Source organism: Anastrepha ludens, chromosome 2 (assembly GCF_028408465.1).
Source record: "Anastrepha ludens isolate Willacy chromosome 2, idAnaLude1.1, whole genome shotgun sequence".
NCBI lineage: Eukaryota > Metazoa > Arthropoda > Insecta > Diptera > Tephritidae > Anastrepha > Anastrepha ludens.
This window is the reverse complement of record NC_071498.1, coordinates 51241299-51268136: the sequence shown is the minus strand read 5'-3', so window position 1 is coordinate 51268136 and position 26838 is coordinate 51241299. Positions and strand designations below refer to the sequence as shown.

Here is a 26838-nt window from a genome sequence, read left to right as displayed (position 1 = left end):
AACGTCCACACAATGGCTCTCAAGTTTACCAGACGCGAATCCGATGGATTATTCTCTTTGGGCCATTTTGTAAGGCAAGTTCCGAATTAAAAGATTCACCAGTCTCGAGTGCAATTTGTGCCAATTACCGCGGGATTAGTCTTCTAAATATCGCCTATAAGGTTCTAAAGAGCGTATTGTGTGAAAGGCTGAATCCCACCATCAACCAACTGATTAGACCTTATCAGTGTGGCTTTAGACCTGGAAAGTCTACCATCGACCAAATATTCACAATACGCCAAATCTTTGAAAAGACCCATGAAAGGAGGATCGACACACACCATCTTTTCGTCGATTTCAAAGCTACATTCGACAGTACGGAAAGGAGTTACTTGTATGCCGCGATGTCTGAATTTGGTATCCCCGCAAAACCAATAAGGCAATGCAAGATGACGTTGCTTAACACCAGCAGCGCCGTCAAAATTGGGAAGGACCTCTCCGAGCCGTTTGATACCAAACGAGGTTTCAGACAAGGTGACTCGCTGTCGTGTGGCTTCTTTAACCTGATGTTGGAGAGCATCGTACGAGCCGCAGAACTTAATCGCTCAGGCACAATTTTTTATAAGAGCGTATAATTGTTGGCGTATGCCTATGATATCGACATCATCGGCCTTAACAACCGCGCTGTTAGTTCTGCCTTCTCCAAACTGGATAAAGAGGCAAAGCGAATGGGTCTGGTGGTGAACGAGGACAAAACGAAGTACCTCCTGTCTTCAAACAAACAGTCGGCGCAGTCGCGTATCGGCACCCACGTCACTGTAGACATTTATAATTTCGAGGTTGTAAAAGACTTCGCTTATTTAGGAACCAGCATTAACACCGATAACAATGTCAGCCGTGAAATCCAACGAAGAATTTCTCTTGCCAACAAGTGCTACTTTGGACTAAGTAGGCAACTAAGCAGTCAAGTCCTCTCTCGACGAACAAAACTAACACTCTACAAGGCTCTCATCATGCCCGTCCTAACGTATGGCGCAGAAACTTGGACGATGACAATATCCAATGAAGCGACGCTTGGAGTGTTTGAGAGAAAGATTTTGCGTAAGATTTTTGGACCTTTGCACGTGGGCAATGGCGAATATCGCAGGCTATGGAACAATGAACTGTATGAGATACTTCAGTTTATAAGAAAAAATTTATAAATAAAAGTTTCAAGTTTGTGCAAAATTCACAAAAAAATTAAAATTAAACATATACGATCAAGTTTTCAATAGAATTTCAAGAAAAATTGTTTCCTTTTTCAGTTAGTTGGCAGCGCGTTTCAATTTCCGCTCAGCCTAACAGTATGCAATGCTGGACAATGTGTCATTTGAGCGGGTGAGACAAGGATATATTTTATTTTAACGTCACCATGTCACTTGTCTCTCTTTCACAATGTCAATGTCAGCTGTACACAGTGATGTATTTCTATCCATTGCGCCATCTTCAGGTAAAATTTGACGACTCAGAAAATGTGTTATAACAATAGCTTTTAATTTTCAATTTACTAAATTACTGTAAGAAACTTGTAAAGCTGCAAAAAACTTTTGCTTTTTGTTTTTAGTTTTCTGATTACTTTTAATAAATTTTGCACCTCAATGCTGCATTTAGTTTTACAAAGCAATAAATATAAAAATATAAATGCAAATTCATTTCTCAGGCGCCCAGCAACCCTGAACTTGCTGTGCAGTTGAAATTTTCCCAAATCGAATACATTCAATCGTCTGGCAATCTCGTTTGTGCTGTTCCGCCGAAGGGTTGTTGTGTGTTTTTTGGCTCTATGTATCGTGCAAAATTGTTTGTTCTTTCTGCGGTTAACGGGGGTGAATAAACAATAAATTACTACAAAAATCGCGAAATTAACAATTTGTGTAATTTATAAAAATTTTGCCAATAGTAAAAGTATGGTGTACGGCACAACTACTGATTGTGTGCAGAATGGCCTGGCGTTTTTCGCAAGCGGCTGATTAGTTTGTGAAGTGATTGTTGTTGGTGCTTTGTGCAGTGTTGTTGCGCTTGGTGTTGACGCTCAGCGCTTGGGGTATATTGATTAAAAACGACCAAGCACGGGTGAGCACAATGATAAGTTTGGGGAAAAGATTTATAAAAGTGGATTGGTTTAATGTGCAAAATTGATTAGATGAATTTGCTTGTGTTGGCAAGATGCATTAATTGATTTGCAAGTATGTTGTTTTAAATTAGGTAAAGTAGGTAATAAAAATCCTTACTTAGAGGTTATAATATTCAAATAATATAAAATGACGTTAAAGAACAAATTTTTTCGATACTTAAGATGCTAATTAGAAAAATGCAAAAAAAATTAAATAATACAAAATATCTGCAACTAATTATTTGTACAGATGTGTAAAACATTACTTTATGTTACAAGACTATCATATTTATAAAAATATATATAGTTATATAAAAATATTTGACATTTTTTTTTGTTAAATATATTATATAAAGGATTTACCAATAAGGGGTGTTCTTTTGATATTCAAAGAAAAATGCAATTTTTTAATATAAATGATCAGATGTTTATTTCATTATAAAGAGGAAGGTATGCCGTTAATAGTGGAAAATAACATCAGGCAAATAACAACCACAACCACGCTTACAAGACAATATCCTTTTCATGAAATTTTCCATAACCGAATTGCAAAATGGCTGCCCTATGTCGTCGATAGCCTCACGAATTCCACCTTTGAGGTCTTGAAGCCACGCTGGGCTGTTGGCGTAGACCTACTCTTTCACGTGACTCCGAAGAAAAAATTCACAAGGTGTTAAATCACAAGATTTCGGTGGCCAATTGTGATCACCTCTTCGTGAGATAACACGGTCCGGAAACTTTTCCCGTAAAAGGTCAATGGTGTCGTTGCTTGTGTGGCACGTAGCGCCGTCTTGTTGAAAATAAACGTTGTCTAGATCAATACGTGGACAAAATAAAAAAATCGTTAATCATATGGAGGATTACAACTTAACTCAAGAAATGAAGAGTCGTACAGTTACCGCCGCTAGATGTGCCTGTCACAGCGATTTAGAAATCTATTATTTTCTTAAGTGCGTCCGTTCATTCGTTCATCAAAAATGACGCGGAAACGTTCTGACACTGTCCAATCTGTAGAATTTATTCAACAAGCACAAGCGATAATCAACGAGGACGCTTCAAAATCAATGAGAGCACTTGCGAGGGAGTTGAATGTTTCTGCGATTATTATCTGCCGAGTTGTCCATGAAAATATTCGTTATAAATCCTACTTCAAACGCAGAGGACATTTTAGGTTGAAGGAAATTTGAGAACAGCGAGTTATCCGATCACAATGCCATAGCGCCCAACACAGTCGGCTCTACTTTACCGAAATGACCAGATTTATATGGGGTTAAGGACTGTCACTTCAGCAACATTTCCCGTACATGTATGAGAAATGTACAACAACTGCTACAACAAAACCAATACCAAAACGCCTTGTAAACAACACCTGAAAAGTTATGGGTTTTTCTGACGAAAAAAATCCTACTTAAGGAGTTCGAGTAAATTGTGCTGCATATATCGAGGTTTTAGAGACAGTAGTGAAACTCTAGATTGATAATGTACATCTTTTAGCAAGACTCTTCATATGAGGCGACACGAGATTGGATGGCTGAAAATTTCCATGAACTTAAGTGTGCCTAACTCCCCAGACCAAAAGCAGCATCGCATGAACATTGCTAATGAGATGTTGGTCTCTGTCCGCGACGACCCAAATTTGCTCCAGAGGGTCAAACCTGGTGACAAATCGTGGGTTTATGGTTATGACGTGGAAACCAAAGCTCAATCATCTCAATGGAAGCTACCGCACGAACCAAGATCGAAAAAGCGCGCCAAGTTCGGTCGAATGCTTACCGTTTTCTTCGATTTCAGGGGCGTTGTGCATTATGAGTTCTTGCCACAAGGTAAAACGGTTAACAAGGAATATACCTACGCGAATTTGCGCGAAGCAATCTGCCAGAAACGCCCGAATTTGTGGAAGAACAAAAATTGACTCTTGCATCACAATAACGCTCCTGCTCACACATCGTTGCTTGTGCGCGACTTTTTGGCCAAAAGCAACACACTTATAATGCCACAGCCACCGTATCCCCCAGATCTGGCCCCCTGTGACTCTTATTATTGTTCCCGAAACTGAAGAGGCCCATGAAAGGACGACGCTACGCTACGATTGGCGAGATAAAGACGGCATCGAAGGAGGAGCTGAACAAAATAAAAATAAAATGATTTTTTTAAGTGCTTCGAAGATTGGAAAAAACTTGGAACAAGTGCATAATATCTCATGAGGATTACTTTGAAGGGGACAAAATATAATAGGACTATGAATAAGTTCGTTACGGTTTTACAACAGATGGCGTAACTTGATTATTATTCCATCGATCCACATTTCCAAACATTCATTGGAGAGCTACTGTCGTAAGGCACAAACGTCAGTATAAGTTTTTTATTTGAAGCGTAAACAACAATATTTTTACCACACTTGAAAATGTCGAATTTCGTGCCAAATAATGTGTTTTTGCGGGGAATTCTTCTTCATTATTTTAATATGAAGAAAAAAGCAGCCGAAAGTCATCGTATCTTGGTGGAAGTTTATGGTGAGCATGCTCTATCTGAGCGAACGTGCCAGAAGTGGTTTGCACGCTTTAAAAGTGGTGATTTTGGCTTGGAAGACGAAGAACGCGAGGGTGCGCCGCCAAAGTTCATGGATACCGAATTGGAGGAATTGCTCGATCAAGATCCGGCTCAAACGCAAGAAGAGGTTGCAAAAACTTTGGGAGTTGATCAATCAACCATTTCCAAACGTTTAAAAGCCATGGGAATGATCCGAAAGGTAGGCCATTGGGTGCCGTATGAATTGAAGCCAAGAGACGTTGAACGCCGTTTTATGTCATGCGAACAACTGCTTCAACGGCACAAAAGAAAGGGTTTTTTGCATCGAATTGTGACTGGCGATGAAAAGTGGGTCCATTACGACAATCCAAAACGTCGGGCAACGTATGGATACCCTGGCCATGCTTCAACATCGACGTCGGCGCAGAATATTCATGGCCTGAAGGTTATGCTGTATATCTGGTGGGACCAGCTGGGTGTTGTGTATTATGAGCTACTGAAACCGAATGAAACGATTACGGGGGATGTCTACCGACGACAATTGATGCGTTTGAGCCGAGCACTGCGAGAAAAACGGCCGCAATACGCCGATAGACACGACAAAGTTATTTTGCAACATGACAATGCTCGGCCACATGTTGCACAAGTGGTCAAAACATACTTAGAAACGCTCAAATGGGATGTCCTACCCCACCCGCCGTATAGTCCAGACCTTGCGCCATCCGATTACTATCTCTTCCGATCGATGCAACATGGCCTGGCTGACCAGCACTTCCGTAATTACGATGAAGTCAAAAAATGGATCGATTCGTGGATTGCGGCAAAACCGACCGAATTTTTCACAAAGGGAATCCGTGAATTGCCAGAAAGATGGGAAAAAGTAGTAGTAAGCGATGGACAATATTTTGAATATTAAATTTGTAACCATTTTACGTCAATAAAGTTTCAAATTTCGAAAAAAACCGCACGAACTTATGCATAGTCCTATTATATTAATGAATAAATAAATAATTTTTGAAAAAACACAAAATTCGCGATACTTTTTGAACACACCTCGTATTTTTGTTATATAGCCTCCGATTCTTAGTCCTAAGTTCAAAGGTTTCTTACATTTTTTCTTTCTTAAATTGTATAGTTACGTAATAATGAACTTTCTAAAAACCATATAAATACATACATATGGGTGTATATGCTACCCCACGAGTTCCCTCGAAATCAGTTCCTTTCGAAAGTGGGAAGTTAGACTTTTGGAATTTTGTGATTTCGTATAGAAAAATTTCGTGCGATATATTCACCCATTACCAGTCGAAGTAAGTGTTGGTGAGTGATTTTGTTATTGCACACAAACTCTGAATTTCGGAATTTTTTTAAAACTTGAAGATGTGTTATTTATTAGTATTATAAAATATGAGAATTTTTCTAACCCCTATTATTCAAAACTATTCTCGAAATCAGTTCCTTTCGAAAGTTGGAAGTTAGACCTTTGGAATTTTGTGATTTCGTAGAGAAAAATTTCGTGCGATACCTTCACCCATTACCAATTGAAGTATTTGTTGGTGAATGGTTTTGTTATTGCACACAAAATCTGAATTTCGAAATTTTTTTAAAACTTGAAGATGTGTTATTTATTAGTATTATAAAATATGAGAATTTTTCTAACCCCTATTATTCAAAACTATTCTCGAAATCAGTTCCTTTCGAAAGTTGGAAGTTAGACCTTTGGAATTTTGTGATTTCGTAGAGAAAAATTTCGTGCGATACCTTCACCCATTACCAATTGAAGTATTTGTTGGTGAATGGTTTTGTTATTGCACACAAACCCTGAATTTCGAAATTTTTTTAAAACTTGAAGATGTGCTATTTATTAGTATTATAAAATATGAGTATTTTTTGAACCCCTATTATTCAAAGCTATTATCGAAATCAGTTCCTTTCGAAAGTTGGAAGTTAGACCTTTGGAATTTTGTGATTTCGTAGAGAAAAATTTCGTGCGATACCTTCACCCATTACCAATTGAAGTATTTGTTGGTGAATGGTTTTGTTATTGCACACAAACTCTGAATTTTGAAATTTTTTTAAAACTTGAAGATGTGCTATTTATTAGTATTATAAAATATGAGTATTTTTTGAACCCCTATTATTCAAAGCTATTATCGAAATCAGTTCCTTTCGAAAGTTGGAAGTTAGACCTTTGGAATTTTGTGATTTCGTAGAGAAAAATTTCGTGCGATACCTTCACCCATTACCAATTGAAGTATTTGTTGGTGAATGGTTTTGTTATTGCACACAAACTCTGAATTTTGAAATTTTTTTAAAACTTGAAGATGTGCTATTTATTAGTATTATAAAATATGAGTATTTTTTGAACCCCTATTATTCAAAGCTATTATCGAAATCAGTTCCTTTCGGAAGTTGGCAGTTAGACTTTTGGAATTTTATGATTTCGTATAGAAAAATTTCGTGCGATACCTTCACCCATTACCAATTGAAGCATTTGTTGGTGAATGGTTTTGTTATTGCACACAAACTCTGAATTTTGAAATTTTTTTAAAACTTGAAGATGTGCTATTTATTATATTAGTATTATAAAATATGAGTATTTTTTGAACCCCTATTATTCAAAGCTATTATCGAAATCAGTTCCTTTCGAAAGTTGGAAGTTAGACCTTTGGAATTTTGTGATTTCGTAGAGAAAAATTTCGTGCGATACCTTCACCCATTACCAATTGAAGTATTTGTTGGTGAATGGTTTTGTTATTGCACACAAACTCTGAATTTTGAAATTTTTTTAAAACTTGAAGATGTGCTATTTATTAGTATTATAAAATATGAGTATTTTTTGAACCCCTATTATTCAAAGCTATTATCGAAATCAGTTCCTTTCGGAAGTTGGCAGTTAGACTTTTGGAATTTTATGATTTCGTATAGAAAAATTTCGTGCGATACCTTCACCCATTACCAATTGAAGCATTTGTTGGTGAATGGTTTTGTTATTGCACACAAAATCTGAATTTTGAAATTTTTTTAAAACTTGAAGATGTGCTATTTATTATATTAGTATTATAAAATATGAGTATTTTTTGAACCCCTATTATTCAAAGCTATTATCGAAATCAGTTCCTTTCGAAAGTTGGAAGTTAGACCTTTGGAATTTTGTGATTTCGTATAGAAAAATTTCGTGCGATACCTTCACCCATTACCAATTGAAGTAACTGTTGGTGAGTGGTTTTGTTATTGCACACAAACTCTGGATTTTTAATTTTTTTAATCGGCTCACTATTTTTTAAATCTAATTACTCAAATATATTAAAATAAATAATCTTTTATAATTTGTAAATATCAAAACGAAGAGCTGAGTTCTCAGTTTCTTAAACGGAGAAATGTGAGGAATCAGAAGCATAGCAATTCCAACAAAATTATTTCAAATGTTTTTTCCTCATACATATCAAAATAATACCTGTCTTTATTTCTCCACTTACAGATAATGAAAACCAACATTTATGGTAAGTCAGTAAAAAAACCAGTAATTTATTTAGATTTGTACAAGTTTTACGAGATTTTTTTCTTGATATTTTTTTATAAGTAGCGCGTGGGTCATTGACTACAGCCATATAAAAACCCTTTTAAATAAACATTTTTCAAACGGCTGTTCACTGATTTCTCACTGTGTGCTATTTATACCCTCCCAGACAGAGTGCAATGTTGTGTAATCACCACTGAGGGGACACTTTTCCACTGAAATAGACGAGACATTAAACCGGAAACAAGACGACAACAGCAACTACTTAAAAAGTAAACATTAGATATACTATAGGCGGACAGACTGGCAACAGACAAGACAGGACAGCAGACCGCACAAATTTGGCAGCCACAACGGCATGCACATTTAAAGCGAATATGATTGCTCACGTAATAATAAAAAAATAACATCAAATGTCTGAGTATGTGCCGACCAGCGAAGCATTTCACGAAAGTCTGCATTCTTATATGCTTACTATTTATGTGGCTACTTGGTATGACAGTGTGTTTTCGATGAGATCCCATCGAAACGGGCTAGTGAGGCTAACGCGCCCAATAGCTTGCTGTCTATGATAATTTGTAGCCACATATTTGTTGCACCTGACGTTGCCAACTCGTCTACGAAACACGAATGCGTCACTACACAAATTGACTTTAAAATCTGCTGAGAAGAGTGTGACGATCGAAACAATGAAGACAAAATTTACGTAATTCATTAAAGATCAGCGGTGGGAACATGCAAGAGGGGAAATTTTAACAGAAAATAAAGTTATTGAACATCAGAGAGGTACAGATTCTTAGACATGGTTCAAACCATACATGAAAAGTTACATATACTGCAATAAAAAGGTGAGTATAGAAGTACATTTAAAGAAATATAACAAGTACAAATATGAAAAGAATAATCTTGAAGAAATAGTAAGAAAAACCTATAAGGAATAAAATGAAAAACAACAAGTCATACAAGGAAAAAACTAGAAGAAATAAAAAGAAAAAAAAATAGAAAAAATAAAAAGAAAAAACTAGGAAGAAATAAAAAGAAAGTAAAAGTCAAAACAAGGAGCTGAGTTCTCAATTTCTGTGAGGAATCAAAAGCATATCAATTCTAACAGAACTCTTTCGAATGTTTTTTCCTCATATCAAAATAATAAATAAAAAGAAAAAATAGATGCAATAAAATAAAAAAATTGAAGAAATAAAAGAAAAAATAGAAGCAATAAAATGAAAAAATAGAAGAAATAAAAAGAAAAAACAAAAACATTTAATCGCTGTTGCCTCTTTAATGTCCACGCATAAAATTTAGCGCCGCAAAAAAAAAAAACAAATCAACAATTCAGTACGTTAATTTCATTGCTACAGCCGGCCATTTCTTATTACCATTTTCAAGCGAAAGTCTTTCACAGTTACTAGGCTATTTAAATAGCATACTTGTTGTTACTTTCATTTCTTCCCAGATTTTCGCTCGACGGTTTTCCTTTTCCAACTCTTGCTCAAGCAAATTCTTTTTACATTCATCTATAAAGTTATGCCGACATCTTTACCCATTTACCCATTTGTATGCGAGTACGCCTGCCTGCTTGTCTGTCCGCGATATTTGCTTTTTGACTCTGTCGCATTTGTTTATTCTATTTTTACTATTGTCTGGTCGTCACCGCTGCTGTTCATTCATTTTTACGCTGAAATAGGCTTTTCCCTATAGCAGCAGTTCTCCACTTCTCCTCCACCAACTAAAACGACAGAAGCATGCTACTGTAAACTGTTGCAGTTGTTGCCCACTTTTATCTGTCAGCTTACGGATGCACTCGACATACTCATCGTTGCCAATGCCAAAGTTTTTTTGCTTATCCACTTTCCCTCCAATTCCCCTTTCTAACACATTTCTACTTATATTGTAAGTACAATGCGCACACCCAAGTGTTTACCAAACAAAGTGGGGAAAAATGTGCAACGAACAGAAAAAATTAGCAGCATGCAACGTTCATATAATATGTAACCATGTACGTGTGTGTTCGAATATGTTGCGCTAGCAGCGTTGCCAGCGGCAGTAGTTAATCTATTGCTAGCCTTGCGCTTCTTTTCGCCTCAACGCTCGTAAATCGGGTCAAAAGCGTATAAGGAAAAGTGTTGTGGTAATTAAATTGTTAATGAGTGGCGTTAACGACTTTGTTGGTGGATTTGTTGACGACGAGGAGATGTGTAAAAGTGAATTTAATTTTGAAGTGTAATGTGTGAGGGGAGGTATTAATATGAAATGAGACATTGATGAGGAATAAGTTAATGCTTGTCATTAATTTTTATTTCTTATTTCTTAATAAACGCAAGTTTTGAAAGTAACTTTCCAAATCGAGTTGCTTTCCGATAATTTCATTAAACAATATGTTATACCTAAGTTGCCTTTCTTGAAATAGATTACCAAAAGGGTTCCAGTTGTTCACACGGAAAAGTAAAAAATTAAAACTAACAACAAAATGACTGGTGCACCAGACAAAGTTTTTCCGTCAATCCGAACAAAACCACCATAGTTTTGTTCACGAGAAAAGAATTTTGGATGGACTTCGTCTTCCAACACTAAAAGGTGTGACACTTGGTCTTTCCGATGAAGTTAAATATCTAGTAGTAATCTTGGATAAGAAGCTGACTTGGAGACACGCGTTTCACTGAAGATGAATCGCGCATTGAGGGGTTTTCAGCAATCCCGCATAGCCTTTGGTAAAACCTGGAGTCTGAAACCTGCTGTGGTCCTATGGATATATACAGCACTTATCAGACCAAACATCACTTACACCTCTGTAGACTGGTGGCGACGGAGCATAGTTAAGTCCACACTCCGGAAACTATACAGGCTGCAAAGAAGTGTATGTTTATGCATCACGGGTGCCATGTGTACAACCTCCGGCGATGCTGTAAATGCAATAAAAGCAATATGAAGACTCCATAAATATGGTTTCTGGCACGAAGACGGAACTTCGGGATACAGAGAAATCTTTAAGTTGCTATCTGTGCAGTATCCACTGTTTTTGGCACCTAAAGATGAACTGATACCCATAGTTTCATTTGGAAGGAAATTTGATGTCAGATTGATTGCTCACGAAATGGAGCAATCCAGAATGCATTCAGGCTAGTTTGGCGGATATTTTCTTTACCGATGGGACCAAGAATGAAATAGGGTCTGGAGCCGGATGGTACTTAAACTTAATAAGTATCACTGCTAGCAGTATTGCTATGGGGCAAATTGCAATTGTTTTCCAAACGGAAATTTTTGCCATCCTGAAAGTAGCCTAATGAATAATCGAGTGGAGATGGAGCGGGACACAAATTAGACTTTTCAGTGACAGTCAGGCTGCATTGAAGGTCCAAGGGCTAGAGCCAACAATCGGAATCAGTTTCTCTATCTGCAAACTAGAGCTTGAGGGTTGTGCGAGGGCATTCTTTCCAAATGGGCAGGATCGGATCGAGGGGAAAATATGCACCGAAGTTCCGAAGTTTCTCATTTCCCCCAGTCTAGCTCGTTACTCTCTTCGCTCATCTATGTATTACAATTAGTTTTACCTATTTACTTTTGAACCATTTTTGCGGCAAAATGGGCCACAATAATAACTAACTAACGTGTACAGATTTAAGAATTAAAGATATTACATTCGAATTGTATGTATGTATATCGTGCTCCTTTTTCAGTTCTGAGTTTAACATGTGGCAAAAACCCTCTGATATTTGTGTATATGACCCAAATAGTTACTAGCAAATTGGCAAAAAATTGATTCGTTTCAAATGGGACTTAGATCATAGGCTGGCCGGCTTAGTCACCTGGCCTCAAGCCCATAGAAAATCTTTGGGCAGTTGTCAAAGAAGCTGTACTCAAAGATAATCCCGCAAATGTCAAACAGCTCTGAAAGATTGCCAGAAAAGCGTGAATGGTCATTTCTGTCGATAAGTGTAGGCTTCTATGCCTCGTAGGTCTTCTATGTCTTGTGAGTACGCAGCAATACCCGCTAACAAGGACCATTCAACCAAATATTGATAGTTTAAGCCTTATTTTGTGTTATGTAATGAATTAATTCTTCTAAGTTTTATTTTTGGTGTAATCAAAAGTGCTGCCAGACTGAAATGATAAAATTGGTATTTCGACTGTATAGTAAAGTAAGCACACAAGATACAGCTTAACAATTATTTATTTAAGGATATTTTGAAATTATTTTTTTTTTTTAGAATAAAATGAATTCCATTGAAAGTGTGCTAATGCTAAGGTAGCATTATTTAATAATACTTCTAATGCAACATAAAACATTGAGAAATGCCGTAATCCACTGAAAATAGATGGCATTCCATAAGTAATAAGTTTCACTGCAACGTTTTGCGTAAAATGTATCCATCTTATATATTATATTTGGCATTTGGTGCACATACAAATTCAAAATTTTCTTGCAACAATTCCAGCAACCAAGGCGAATGTATTAAAGGTGGTATTGGTAAATCAACTGATTTGTTTTTTTCTTTCTTTCGCCGTGTCCACGTGACTGTCAGCACAGAAGGAGACAAAGCGAATTATATTTTTGTTTTATACTTTGCCAATACTTGGCGTGACAATCAATCGCACAAAATATTGTTGTTGAGCTAGTTCCACCATCTTTATTGAATGCGCCTTGCCTGCAACCGAGCATATTATTGACGCGTTGTTAAAATGTTTCACCTCAAACGTAATAAATTCTTCGAGAATGTACGAAATGGCGCTGCGAATAAACTCAGTGATGCCAGTACGAGTTTCGAATTAGGAAGTGGCTATCTAAACCCAGTGATGCCTTGTTCGTATAATTTAGGGTGTAGTGATAAAGCTGAGAATCCCTTGGTAGTCTGCTGCTTTACGAGGATGGTTCAATAAATACCCGTATTAGAAATGAAGATACATTTTTTTATTTATTTTTGGGACATAGTCCCATTTTGCAATAGGAAGATGCACTTCTCGTAACGCTCCGGCCATTTTTTAACCCCTCCACAAATAAGATTTGTCGAACTCTCCAAAATACGTCTCGGTCTCGGCGATGACTTCCTCGATTCATCTAATTTTTTTTCCCGCGCCCCCTTTCTTCATATTAGGGAACACGAAAAAGCCGCTGGGAGCCAGATCGGGTGAATATAGGGGGTGCGGCAGCAATTCATAACGCAATTCACGCAGTTTGGCAGCGGCAACTCTGGATGCACATTGATGGTGCGTTACCGTGTCTTCTCCAAATTTTTGTGTAAGCGGTCTAATAACTCACTGTAGTATTATCCAGCGATCGTTCTTCCTTTTTCTAAAAAATCCATGAGGAGGACGCCGTTCGCATCCCAAAAAATCGTCGCCATGACCTTTCCGACCGATGGGACTGTCTTCACTTTCTTTGGGGCAGATTCACCGGAAGAAACACTTTGTTTTGATTGTTGCTTAGTTTCTGGTGTGTAATGATGAATCCGGGTTTCATCAATTGTGACAACTCAATGCAAAAATTCCTCCAGATCTTGCTTAAATTGCTCCAAACACTGTTTCGAAGTTAACAACCGCATCCGCTTGTTGTCCCCACCGTCCGCATAGGCTGTACCCATCGGGCCCCAATTTATCATGTAAAATATTAATTGCCGTTCCGGTCGATACACCTATGGCCTCTCTTACTTAGCGCACCTTCGTTCGTAGATCAGCGAGAATCATGTTGGGGACTTTTTGAATGATTTCCTCGGTAACCATGTCTGCCGGGCGTCCTGGTCGCCCCTCATCAAAAACGAATCTTCGCCGCCGTTTAAATTCGTTGACCCAATATCTAACTGTGGTCGCAGATGGCGAAGCGTCCCCATAGACAGCATTCAACTTTGCTTTTATCTCCTCAAATTTTTTCCCATCCAAAAACAAAAAATGAATTACCGAACGATACTGTTCTATTTCCATCTTAGCGAAAATCACGAAACACGTCGAATAGCTGCCACATCCAAACTAACCTATTATTCAGACTGAAATCTGTTTTGGCGTCGTTTGATAGATGGCAGCACGCGATGCTAATACTAACTTCCTTCAGGAACGCCCTCTGTCATCAAATACGAGTACCTATTGAACCGTCCTCGTATATTCGTAAGGCTACAACTCACACCTAAATTACAAGATTTGCATTTTATTGTGAAACCTCACACCCTTTCTATATTAGGCGTCACAAAGCTACACATTCTCCCCGCTATATGAGTGAACCTTTTATGCATAAATATTAAACAAATTTGTTCTATTGATGTATGCACGACATCCATTAATCATAAATCCATTTCAAGACCAATCATAATGCCGGTACAACATTTACACAATTATCACCCACAACACTTCATCACTTACACAGCTCCACGTGCGGCAAGTCCGTCGCATTGAATTTGGCTGATTCTGCTGATGCTGTTTGCTGTTGTTGTTGCGGATGGTCATGTAAATCAACTCAATCAGCTGTTAAGTGTGGTCGATTTATTGCGGCATCACGCCTATTAAGCAACAAAAGTCAATGTAGCAACAACTAACGAACCGCCAGCTACCATTACAAACATTCCTTTGCACAGGAAATATAGACGAGCGCCTTTGGAGCGATGCGAGAATGTGGCACAAAAAGTCCACTCATGCGATGTCTAGATAGATACCTAATGGAGAAAAATAAGATTTAACGAAATCTAAATTCAGATGAAATTGCATTTTTATACCCAATACCTATACTTCCCGGTTATTAAATGAAAATGTTACTGATGAAGCAATTGGAATGAACATTTATCTAATATTTATAAGGATCCTACATATATTTATGTATGCATATAAAGGGGTTTCCAATAGGATGTGTTGACGAGGTGTGGCACACATGATAAGTTATCGTGTCAAGTTGCACCATTGGGACACCCCTCGCAATGGCAAAACGGTATTATCATAACCAACGTTTGTTAGTAAAAACGAATTACGCGTTACGGTTTATTTTACGGCAATCTCCCTTAGAAGTGGACTTTCGAATGTTCGGTAGCCAGATTTGAGACCACCAGTTCGGTAAACCATCAGTCGACATTTTAACGTTAACCCCTCGCCGTGCCATATAGCTTGACGAAACTCGGAGCTCGAAATAAACTACATTGTAACAGCAATTATGAGGCTCGTGACTAACTCTGGTGGCGTACAGATAGAAACTAACGACCCAGGCTCGTGATGTTTATGTTTGATCCGACTATCTGTACACGACCTCGGCTCGTCATATTCGTGTTTGGACCAAAATTTTCATCACGAGTCAGACTCGTTAAAGCACGGGAAGGGGTTAAAGGAATGCCAGAGCGTCTGAGAATGTCGCCGCTGTTTGTGAAATTCCTTGCCGTGGAGAAAAACTCGTAGTAAAGCATACTTCAACTTGATGCATTTCGCATCGGGATTTGGGTCTACACTCGTACAAGAACATACCGAGCCAAGAGCTCTAAGTTGGCGACCATAGTGAACGCCATTTAATTACTGGCTCGGTTTTGGAGCGCTTAGAAAAGGCTGAAAAATAGTCTTTAGTAACGAGGCCCATTTTTCGATGCATGGCTATGTTGGCAAATAAAATTGCCGTATATGGGACAACTCCACAACACAGCAAATTTTTGGTGGAAATTTTGGACCGGATGCATGTTTGGTTTATAACTCTTCGATATGGTGTGTTGGTAAAGACATCACTCTAAACGGTGAGCGCTAAAAATCACAATATTAACCAATATGGAACGAATGGTTTTAGACGACGTGACTACATACTAGCAAGAAGGTGTGCCACGTGCCACTCAGTGAACGTCATGATGGATATTTCCAGGACAGTCGGTTCTACTTTGTCAGAACGACCCGTTTCTATATCCGGCTAACGACTGTCAATCCAGCAGCATTCAACTTGAATATTCTGCATGAACAATTTGAGGCTTTGGTTATCTCTCGCTTAAGTGACATGGATTGGCTCTAACTCTTTCTTGTGGGGTCTTCTGAGGTCTTAAGCCTTAGCAAATAAGCCGCAACCGATGACCAAAAGTTCATTTAACCCCATGTGCCACCATGAAAAGCTGCATCGTACATTAGAAAGACGTTGTATTCCATAATAAAGATCTCATTCACTCTCCCGGACTCCAAATCAGCATTGTCTTTTGGTTACAGTTTCCAAGTGTTGAGCGTAGAACTGCAGTTGATAAGAGAGAGACAGGCAGTAATAGACGGGTAACGTTGAGAGGCATTTAATGAAGTTTCTGACAGAGTTCTTCATAAAAGTGTTTTGATTTCGTAGAAACTAGAAATAACGTTGAGTCTTGCATGTAATTCCAAAGGTGTTTTCTCCATTATTGAGATTTGACTTCCATCGACTTGATTTCCATGAGAAACTCCTTTGCAACACAGCATTTACCTGCAAAAAATTTATACTTTATATGATTTTGCTGAGTTAAAGACACCTACGCCTCCTTTGCTCGGATAAACCGTCTCGTGAGCGCCGTACCTAGCTATTAGCCTTCTTCTTTTTCAGAATTGACGCTTAGGCCATTTTGGCTGAGTTTAATAAAGCGCGCCAGTCATTTCTTTCTCATGCTACCGGCGCGAGTTGGTCACACCAAGGGAAGCCAAGTCCGTATCCACCTGATCTTTCCGCCGCGAAGACTACTCTCACCAGCTGGTACCATCTCGAATACTTTCAGAGCCAGAGCATTTGTATCCATTCGCCAACGTGCAAAAGTTCGGAGAATATTTTTCTAAAAAATTCCAAGGTGAGTCTCATCAGATATTGTGATCGGTGGGTGATTCCGTATGTAGAAGTCCACGGAAGTGGTGAAAGTCTCTGATTGTCATTCATATAGGAATGCCCAGGGCTTTTCTTTTGCATTCGGCAGAAGCAGCTTACAACTTCGCCCAAGTATTCTCTGGGTAACTTCCGAATATCCGTTCGAAAGGGAGCTAGTAGGAGAAGGTGAAGTGATATAGTAAAAATCTAAGGGAATTGAAAGCGCTTGTTGAAATTCGTTATAGCTGTTTCAGAAATTAGAATACTGGGAAACAGTCCTCTTTTGGCAATGAGTGGATGAAGAAACCTATTATTTTTTTAAATTGCAAGCAGGAACTTGAATTTTATTTATTTTCATAGGCCTTGAAGATAGCTCTAAAAATCGATATATTCATTCTGCATAACAATTTCGTCCGCCGTACTTCGAACAGTTCACGCGATTTCAATACGAACCTTCTTATTCCTTGTGCAATACTTTCCTACTGCGTGTGCTTTCAGTTTATGTGTTTAGGTACTCGTATATAAATTCCAGTTCATTTAATTTCATTTGTACGAGTACAGATCTACTCGTATTCGTGCAAGTTCTTTTATATGGCTATGCCTACTGCGTCTCCTTTTGTGCGTTTCAATCAACCGGAACGTTAGTAAAATTAATATATAATACCTTTCACTTTTATACATTGGGTTGTAAAAAATAGTGGAGTACTGCATTCATTTTTTTCTCCTTTTATTTTTCCTCTTCTCGGTATCTATTGCGGTCAATTGCATGCATAAATCACAGACAAAGGCTAGCGGACAAATGGCCAACATTTCTTTCGAGCCAAGCATCCCAATAGACCACAAACTAAACTGGCCAATTGTAAGGGGCAAATAAAGCATTGCTTCAGTAAATGCCTTGCGTACTCAGCTAGCTGCTATGAGTATGTACAGTGAGGTGCAAAATTGAGTGTATGCCATGTCATGTGAATCGATTTCATGCATTGTTCGTAAAGCGGAATCACGAATGACGAATGACGAACTTCCACAGTACATGCATTGCAGATATCTCGTAACTTGGATTGTTGGATTAATCAAATCTTAATTGCTTTCAGACAGGCGGTATACAGTGCACTTAGCACGCTGTTAAAGAGGCAGAAAAGCGCGGTGGAGGTAGGGCCATGCTGTACTCCAATAGTGACATGTTGTATGAAAACGAGACTTGGACATTTCCCAGTTTTGTAAATATAAACGCCTATATTCAAAAAGTCATTTTTTACCAGGAAGTCTGGATCCAAAGGCAGAGGCTGACTCAATCTGTTGTGTTCTGCTCAATCTGCATGAGAATCCGTGACCAGTAGTGAAAAGTTGCGCTGGGATTTCTCAAACAATTAAGTTTTGAAAACTTTAACGGAGGGAATGCTAAAGCATTCTAAATTAATTATATGACGAAATACAAGACAAAAGCCCTAATTATTATAGGGTAAAAAATATTATTATCTTTTACCGCCACTTCGCATCAGACTCATAAGACAATTGTTTCATACTTTGTATTAAATGAGTTTTCTAAAAAGAAATCCTTATATTTTTCCATACTCCCAAGAAAAACAGTCAAGGCCAGCCCTTTATTCGGCCGCTGGAGTGATGTTTTCCTTAAGGTGCTAACTTAAAGTGTCTAAAAACTAAAGCTCCAAAAAACTTGACGAGTTAAGTTACATCGAGGTTATTGCCGACTGTTTATAGACGTTTTCCTTTTAGCGGGCTGCCTTTGTATCTACTCTAGACTCACTGGATCTTTAAAGATCCAAAAGGCTCTATCTTCGGAATAACATTTTTTAAAAACCCATTGATTTCTTTTGAGATATAAGACCTCGAAACAAATATTTGTACAATCTACATTCTGTCTGTCTGGAATTGATAATTAAAAAAATGGGTTTCAAAAGATATCAAAATTTAAAACAAAATAAAAAAAAAGAAGTAAAACAGTAACAAAGTAAAAAAAATAAATAATTAGATGGTAAATAGAAAATATTCTCCACGCGTCATGCGTCATACGTTATTCGAGATAGCGAATCCCTCGAAAAGTGCTAGGTTTATGACCTTAAATACTGATGATGTTCTCAAAAATACTCGAAAGGGGAGGAATTTCAGGTCAATAGCTCAAGGTCTATGACTTTAAATACTGATGAAATACTCAAAAATACTCGAAACGGAAGGAATTTGAGGTCAATAACTCAAAGTCTATGACTTTAAATACTGATGATATTCTCAAAAATACTCGAAAGGGAAGGAATTTCAGTTCAATAACTCAAAGCCTATGACCTTAAATACTGATGAAATACTCAAAAATACTCGAAAGGGAAGTAATTTCTGGCCAATAACTCAACAAATACTTATCATTCAAGAACTAGTTCATACACCTTTTCTCCGGCTGATCTTCTTCTATTTAAAAAATTAAAACTAACTCTTCGAGACACCCGTTTTCAGTCGATAGAAGACATAAATGTGAAACCGCGAAGAGCACTTAAGCTGACTTTGGAAAATATGCTCCAAAAATGTATTTATGTTTAATTACACAAGTCGATAATTTGCGTGCACTTCAAAACCGATAGCCAGCTTTTCCGAGGGTTTTCATTTTATTCCGGTACTAATGTGAAATAAACACGATTTTTGGCTATATTTGAGGTTGTGTGCCATTAGGACTTATTTTAAACAAATTTTATCTGCGTATTTCTGTAATGATGAACTACGTTGAAGGCGATGCAACACATTTGAATGAATAATAAATACAGGGTTTTTGATTGACCAATTGTCCGCACTTTTTGGTGTATAAAATTCATAATTTTTTAAAATCAAATTTTGTAAAAAATAATGCACTTGAAAATTTTTTCGTGACCTGTCCAAAGAAATTAGTAGCACTTTGTTTAAAAACAAAAATTCTGCATTGAATAATTAAAGGCTATACCCTTCCAAGTAAAATGTTATTTTGAAGCTTGTTGCAAAATTTCAACTCAAATCATGCAATAGTGTTTAAGTAATCTATCTGCCCAGTTTGAAAGTAGTGATTTCAAGGCGCTGTGGCAAGCTTGAGAATTGAACCTGCTATAAGGGCTTACGCAGATGCCATTGACATTGTTGAGACGCAAGCAAAAAATGTTGGTCTATGGTAAACGAGAGCAAGATAAAGTACTTCCTGGCAATAAAAATAATTATGCGCGTGTCGGATTACACGTCACTTTTGGCAGGTATAACTTTGAAGTTTTAAAAGGTTTGCTTATCAAAGAAACGGGCTTAGGTCCACCAACAATGCCAGTTTGGAAATCACCCGAAGAATAACTCTTTCCAACAGCTGCTACTTAAAGCGCGGTAGCCAATGGACAAACAGAGCACTCTCTTATCGTGCAAAATTCACACTCTACAAATCGCTCATCATGCACATCCTTTAACGTGGACGATGTCTGACGAAGCTTTGTGAGCTTTTGAGAGAACTGTTTTACACAACACTTATAGCCCGATTGGAGTTCGCGAGGTGCATCAAACGAAGAAAGAAAAAAGGAACTGTACGAGCTTTGCAATGACGTGAACTTAGTCAAACGCATAAAAATAAAACGGTTGCACTGGCTTGGAACTGTCGCACATATGGTCGATGATGCTCCGATGAAAAGATCCTTCCACTCAGTACCCGTGGGTAGAAAGCGAAAGAAAGATGCGCACGAACACAATGAAAGGGCCCACGAACACACCAAAGGACTTGCCTGAACTTGGTAAGAGTAACTGGCCAAACTTCGCAAAGAACAGATGTAATTGATAAAGTTTTAGATCCCGCTTCAAACCAATAAACGGTAACAATGTTAACTAAGAAGTAAAAGACTAAGCTTTAAGGTGTAAAGTTGCATTTCTGCGATTACTGTCGTTTTATTCGCTTTTCCTGTTTAGAATATTATAATTTTGCTTTTGTGAAGAAATGAACAAGTAATAAAAACCGAACAATTACGTGATTTTTTTTTAATGCATTGCCTATGCACTTAAATACGACTATGCGCTCACTTTTACTCACCACTGTATGCATGTGTATATGTATGTATGTATGTGATGACAAATCGAATTTACTTTTATTTAGTGGCAAGCAAGGCAGCAGCTGCCACTGATGCTACCATAACTCTTATGTCCGCACTGTATTTCATGGCCTTTTGCAATCTCAGTATGGTGGAGCTGACACAATGACTGACGGCTAGTTGAATATTTGGCTTACGAATATCAACCGTGCCCCTCTCAACATCAACAATATAGGTATGTATGTACTTGTAGTATCTGAATCTTGTGTAAGTTATGTTCAAGTTTATGAGAACAATCAGTTTGCAGTGTATTGCGAAAATAATTCTTGAAAATCATCAAATGCAGAAAATGCTATGCAGCACAGAGATTGGACAGGGCTTTATATGTAAGTTTTGCCGCTACATTCAATTGAGCTAAAAAGTGTATATTTATAGACACAAATATTTACAATACATACAGAAATATTTTGCACTGTCCACTATATGTTTGTTACATACAGTGACAACGATGTGGCATAGTGTTGGACAGTGTAACGTGGCCATTGAAGCTGAGAGCCAAAAATAGTGATTTCGCTGAATCGTAGTAATACATGGGCTGAGAAGTTCCGGGCCCAACACATAGATGGCACTGTTTTATCGCATTCACCTCTTTTTCAGTTAGTACTAACTTTAAAAAGACAGCTGTAAAATTTTCAGGATATTCTATTTATTATTAGTTCGTGAGTTATTGTGCTAAGAGTGACACTAATTTTGTGATTTTTGTAGGTAGGTAGGTAGGTAGGTGGGGTGGTTGTCATAAAGACACACTTAGACCTTTCGCAGGTCCATTGTGATACCACTGGAGTTTATCCTTACTCTACGTTTTCCTTTTCAAACCATCCGGTAGCTAAGAGCAGAGCTTTGTTAGTTTTAGATGAGCTTTGTTAGTTTTAGATGGGCTATGTCCGCTACATCGGTTAGATGTGGCCTTCTCATAGCTAGGCTTTCACACTCACATAAAAGGTGTCTGACTGTTTCCTCTTCTTCTGTATTAAGACAGCTTCTACAGAAATCGAAGTACGGGAGTCCTAACCTTCTAGCGTGGCTGCCTATTAAACAATGACCAGTTAATACACCTATCATTTTTTTTATAGCTTCTCTGTTAAATCTTAGCAAGATCTTCGATCGACCGCTGTTCCAGTTCGGCCATGTCTGTCTGCTTAGTTCGCATGTTGTGACGTTTTGCCAGCTTGTATTTACCGTTTTGATGGTTTCCCTGTCTATAAGTAATTTACAAGTGGCTATGGGCATGGGTATCAGCGCCTTATCCGGTTCGAAATCGAGCGTGATTTTTGTTACAATGGATCAAAAAGAATCTCTGGTTTTTTAATTTTACACTGCTTCTTGATGGGGAAACACACCGTTCAAGCAAAGCAATGGCTTGAAATGTGTAATTGGGACTCCGTTCTATCAGAAACAACAATTAAATATTGGTTTGGTGACTTTAAACATGGTCGTAGAGACACCGATGATACACAACACAGTGGACGTCCAAATGAGGCGGTAACATTAGAAAATATCAAAAAAATCTACAAAATCTGGCTGGCTCACATCCTGAAGATATCAAAAGAACGAGTTGGATTTATATTACATGAGCATTTGACTATGAGAAAGCTCTGTTCAAAGTGGGTGCCGGATTTGCTCACTGTTGACCAAAAACAAGAACGTGTTGATGATTCTGAGCAGAGCTTGGCTTTGTTCAAAAGTAATAAACCGGAATTTTTGCGTCAATATGGGACAATGGGTGGAGCGGGGATCCATCACTTCACTTCGGAATCGAAACTGTCGTCATCAATGGTCGGGCTGGACAGCAACTGGTGAACCTCGTTCAAAGCGCCCGAAAGCACAACACTCGGGCGGAAAGGATATGTCTTCGGTATTTTGAGATGTGCGTGGTGTACAAATATTCATCGACTATCTTGCGGCCGCCGTAACCGAATGGGTTAGTGCGTGACTACCAGTGCGGAATTCAGAGAGAGAACGTCGGTTCGAATCTCGTTGAAACAACAAAATGAAGAAATAGTTTTTCCAATAGTGGTCGCCCCTCGGCAGGCAATGGCAAACCTCCGAATGTATTTCTGCCAAAGCTCCTCATAAGAAATATCTGCTGTTCGGAATCGGCTTGAAACTGTAGGTCCCCCCATTTGTGGAACAATAGGAGGAGAAGCTCGGCGCAACACCCAAAAAAGGGTGTACGCGGCAATTATGTGTATATACATCTTGAGAACGGAAATACCATCAACAATGAATATTGTACTGTGTTATTGGAGCGTTTGAAGGCTAAAATGGCAAAGAAACATCCGTATATAGCCAAGAAAAAATTGTTGTTTCATCAAGGCAAAGTACCGTGTCACAAGCCAATCTAAACAATGTCAAAACTACTGGAATTGAACTTCGAATTGCTCCCACATCTACCATATTCGCCAGATTTGGCTCGGTGGGATTTGAAATAGGGTAAAAATTGACGTACTGGCACGCCTACTCCTCTTGTGGACGAGAATGTTAAATGTTAAATACAGTCAATGTCAAAATAAAGTGTACACCACATATTGTTAAGATTTGACCATTTATTTATTTATTTTCAAATTTCTTTTATTTTTTTGTTTTTTAAGTATTATTCAACTACAACAAAAGCCATATAAACTAAAGTTTCGAAATTTGTATAAAACTTGTAAAAATTCGCCAAATTTCCATCAGAATTTCAGATTTTTACTTAGAATTTTTAAAAAAATTTCTATTACCTAGTTTTATAGATCATTCAATTTTGGTATAATAAAGTACAAGTTTTCAGTACATTAAAAATTACACTGATTTTTGACAATTTTTTTAAGAATCGGTCTTGCGCATTTTCTCTATTCGACACAATTTTCTTGGAAAAAACATCTTATACCGTCAGCAGAAAAAATTGTCAAAAATCAACGCAATTTTTAAACTACTTGAATTTTGTATTTTAGTATATCAAAATGCAATAATCTAAATACAAAACTGCGTACCTGAAAATTTTCTATAAATTCCTAGTAAAAAATGTGTAATTTTGCTGAATATTTGAAGAATTTTTATAAATTTTGTGTTAAGTTCGAAACCTTAGTTTATATGAATTTTATTTTGGTATGAACCATATTTTTATAAACAAATAATTCATATTATAAAACAAGTAAAAAAATAGTCAAAACTTAACAATATCTGGTGTACACTTTATTTTGACGCTGACGGTTATAAATTGGTTCACCGCCTCGCTTATCACCCAGAGTTTCTATGGTTAACCGGCTGCACACCACACTTTGAAAATGATAGCACGCTCTGAAAGAGAGAGAGAGTGTATGGTGGCGCCAACATAAAAATGATCGTAAAAAATTAAGTCAAAAATGTGTGCAAGAAAACCTTTTTGGCTTACAATATTCACCCTGTTTTTTTTTAAACTGTCTAGAAAATGTTGCTCACAATTGCGTACAGCTTTCTATTTTTCTACAAAAACTTTAGAAATAGTGTTTTTTTGGTTTTATTCTCTTCTGTTCTCGTCCAACCTAGGAGAACAAAAGTAATAGTTGCATTTTACCAGAATTTACTGGAAATCGACCCCTTACTCGAAAAACTAGGTAAAGAGAGCGCAGTTGAGAGAGTAAACAAGGTTCTCGCTTTGTCAGAATACGTTAGCTACTCATGGTGATAAGAATTGAGAAGCTGTGGCCAATAACATAACATATCAGGCTCTCACCGAATTTGGCAGAATCAGCTGATAGGCTTACAAAACAGGGGATGTGTTTACGAAAACACAGAGATTGTATTGGTGATACAAAAAAAAAAATCAACATAGCCTCGGCTCATATTGCTTCGTTGCTATCTGAACAACGAGTGATTGGACAAGTGTGTGATTACATGAGAAATGAGCGGCTAGAATTCGGCTGCCGAGTGCTCCTGACTTGCTCGCACAAATTTGTTTTTCACCATAGCTATTGGCCAAACCTGATAAATCTACCATAATAGGTGGCAGCTTGCTTGTTAATTTTTCGCGTTTTATATGTACATATGTTGTTCAAGGTGGCACAAAATTAATCAACCGATTTGGTTTTTGAATAACCTTTTTAATAAAATATAATAATTTTGAATGATGAAAATCTTTATTTTGAGCTTTAAACGATGCAATAAGTGTATGTATTTTAGAACTAACCAAGTCCGACTGTGCCTTAAAATTTCAACTTAGTCTTTAGCTCAAATTAAATATTATTAGCTTTAATCAAGCATTGTACAAGGTGGCGCGAAATTAATCATTCGATTTTTATTTTTAATATTATAATATTTTCCCTGCAAAAAAAAAATAACTTTAAGTGATGGAAACCTTAATTTCGCTTTTACGTGCTCCATTGCTTGTCTGTTTGTATGATTGACATACGACGCCATTTGAAAAAAATTATAAATCTTCAGAGAATGGGATTAATTTTTCGCCACCTTGTATTTATCAGAAGTAGCCATTTTTTACCAGAAACGATAACGTGCCTTTTTGGAGCTACTCTTTCGCTCTGAACCAACTTTTATTTTGGCAGTTTTACTTGATTTTGCCCAAAGAGTATCGGGTTTGACCTAATACAATATATCCCTTAGAAAATAATACACGCTTTCGCAAAACTTGTCTCGACAGAAAAAAAGGAACAAGGAAATTACAGCAGCTTATAATTTTTTTTTATCAGAATCATAATGGCATTGAATCATTCTCTGCGAATTGTTACACAATAGCAAAAATGCTTTCCAATTAGTAAATATGAGGTAAATCTTTTCTTTTAAATTCATTCACCAAATTTTTCACACACATTTTCACCGCGCTCGCAACACTGTACCACATCAGCAGCTGCAGATTCTAGCTTTAATCTAGTTGCTGTTGCCTTTGCTGCTATGTTACAACATATTCGTGTCGTTGCTCGCTCTAGTGAAGTTATTGTCATATTGTTATTGTTGTTTGCTGGCTATTGTATTTTGTAAAACAGTGACTTTCCGAGCTGACGTTGCTGACAATGCGTCAATTGGTCGGTTGGTCAGATGCCTCGACTGCTTCGCATCGCTCACGTGCTGCTTACTGCTTCCTTGATTTTGCTGCCGGCTGCCGGCTTCTGCTTGCTGAGTTGCATTGTATTGTGATTTTCGTTTTAGATAGCACAAAAATAGTTTTGCTCTTGAGCTTTAGCTTGTGAATTTATTTATGTAAGTGCATACATACATACACTCATACATACATATATACGACCGGATGAAAATATTATAAACTCAAAGCTACAGGGCGTTTATGTTTTTAATTAGGAGACCTTTGGTTTGATGATTTGATTAGTGTTTACCGCCAGCCTTTATGACTTGGGAGGGTTATAAAAAATGCGAATAAAGTGTACTAAACTACTAGTATATCTTGAGGGCTTGGTTTTAGATAGTAAGAGACATGAAAAAGCGAGTATTTTTGGTAATTTTTTTTTTTTTTGGTTGGAAGTAATTTAATTTATTTCATGCAGCTAGTAATACCACGTGGCTGCATGAGCATACTGCTTCATCTTGATTTCACCAAATTTTCCAAAAAAAAACATATTTTTGGACTAATTTATTCATATACAGCTTTATTAGACCTCCTCTCCGGTTGCGGTCGGGAGAAATTTAAGGACCGTAAGGCGGCCGCCGTAGCCGAATTGGTTGGTGCGTGACTGCCATTCGGATGTGCGAAATTTCCGTCCGAAGATTCGAATCACCGCGCATGAAACACCAAATGAATAGGAAAAGTATTTTCTAATAGCGGTCGCCTCTCGGCGGGCAATGGCAGGCCTCCGAGTGTATTTGCGCCATGAAAAAGCTCCTCATAAAA

The 26838-nt window shown here is 37.6% G+C and overlaps 1 protein-coding gene across 4 annotated transcripts in view; it reads left to right on the top strand.

Annotated features, from left to right (window-relative positions):
- Positions 1-1717: 1717 nt before the first annotated feature.
- Positions 1718-26838, top strand: part of LOC128870871 (alpha-mannosidase 2) — a 147211-nt gene continuing 122090 nt past the window's right edge. Inside the window, exons 1-2 of one of the 4 annotated variants that reach the window (XM_054113287.1) lie at positions 1718-2088; positions 8139-8160. The gene's annotated coding sequence lies outside the window, so the exon portion shown is untranslated. Of the gene's footprint in view, positions 2221-8138; positions 8161-26838 lie in introns of all 4 variants that reach the window. The other 3 variants (XM_054113288.1, XM_054113289.1, XM_054113291.1) reach the window with 3 other exon arrangements.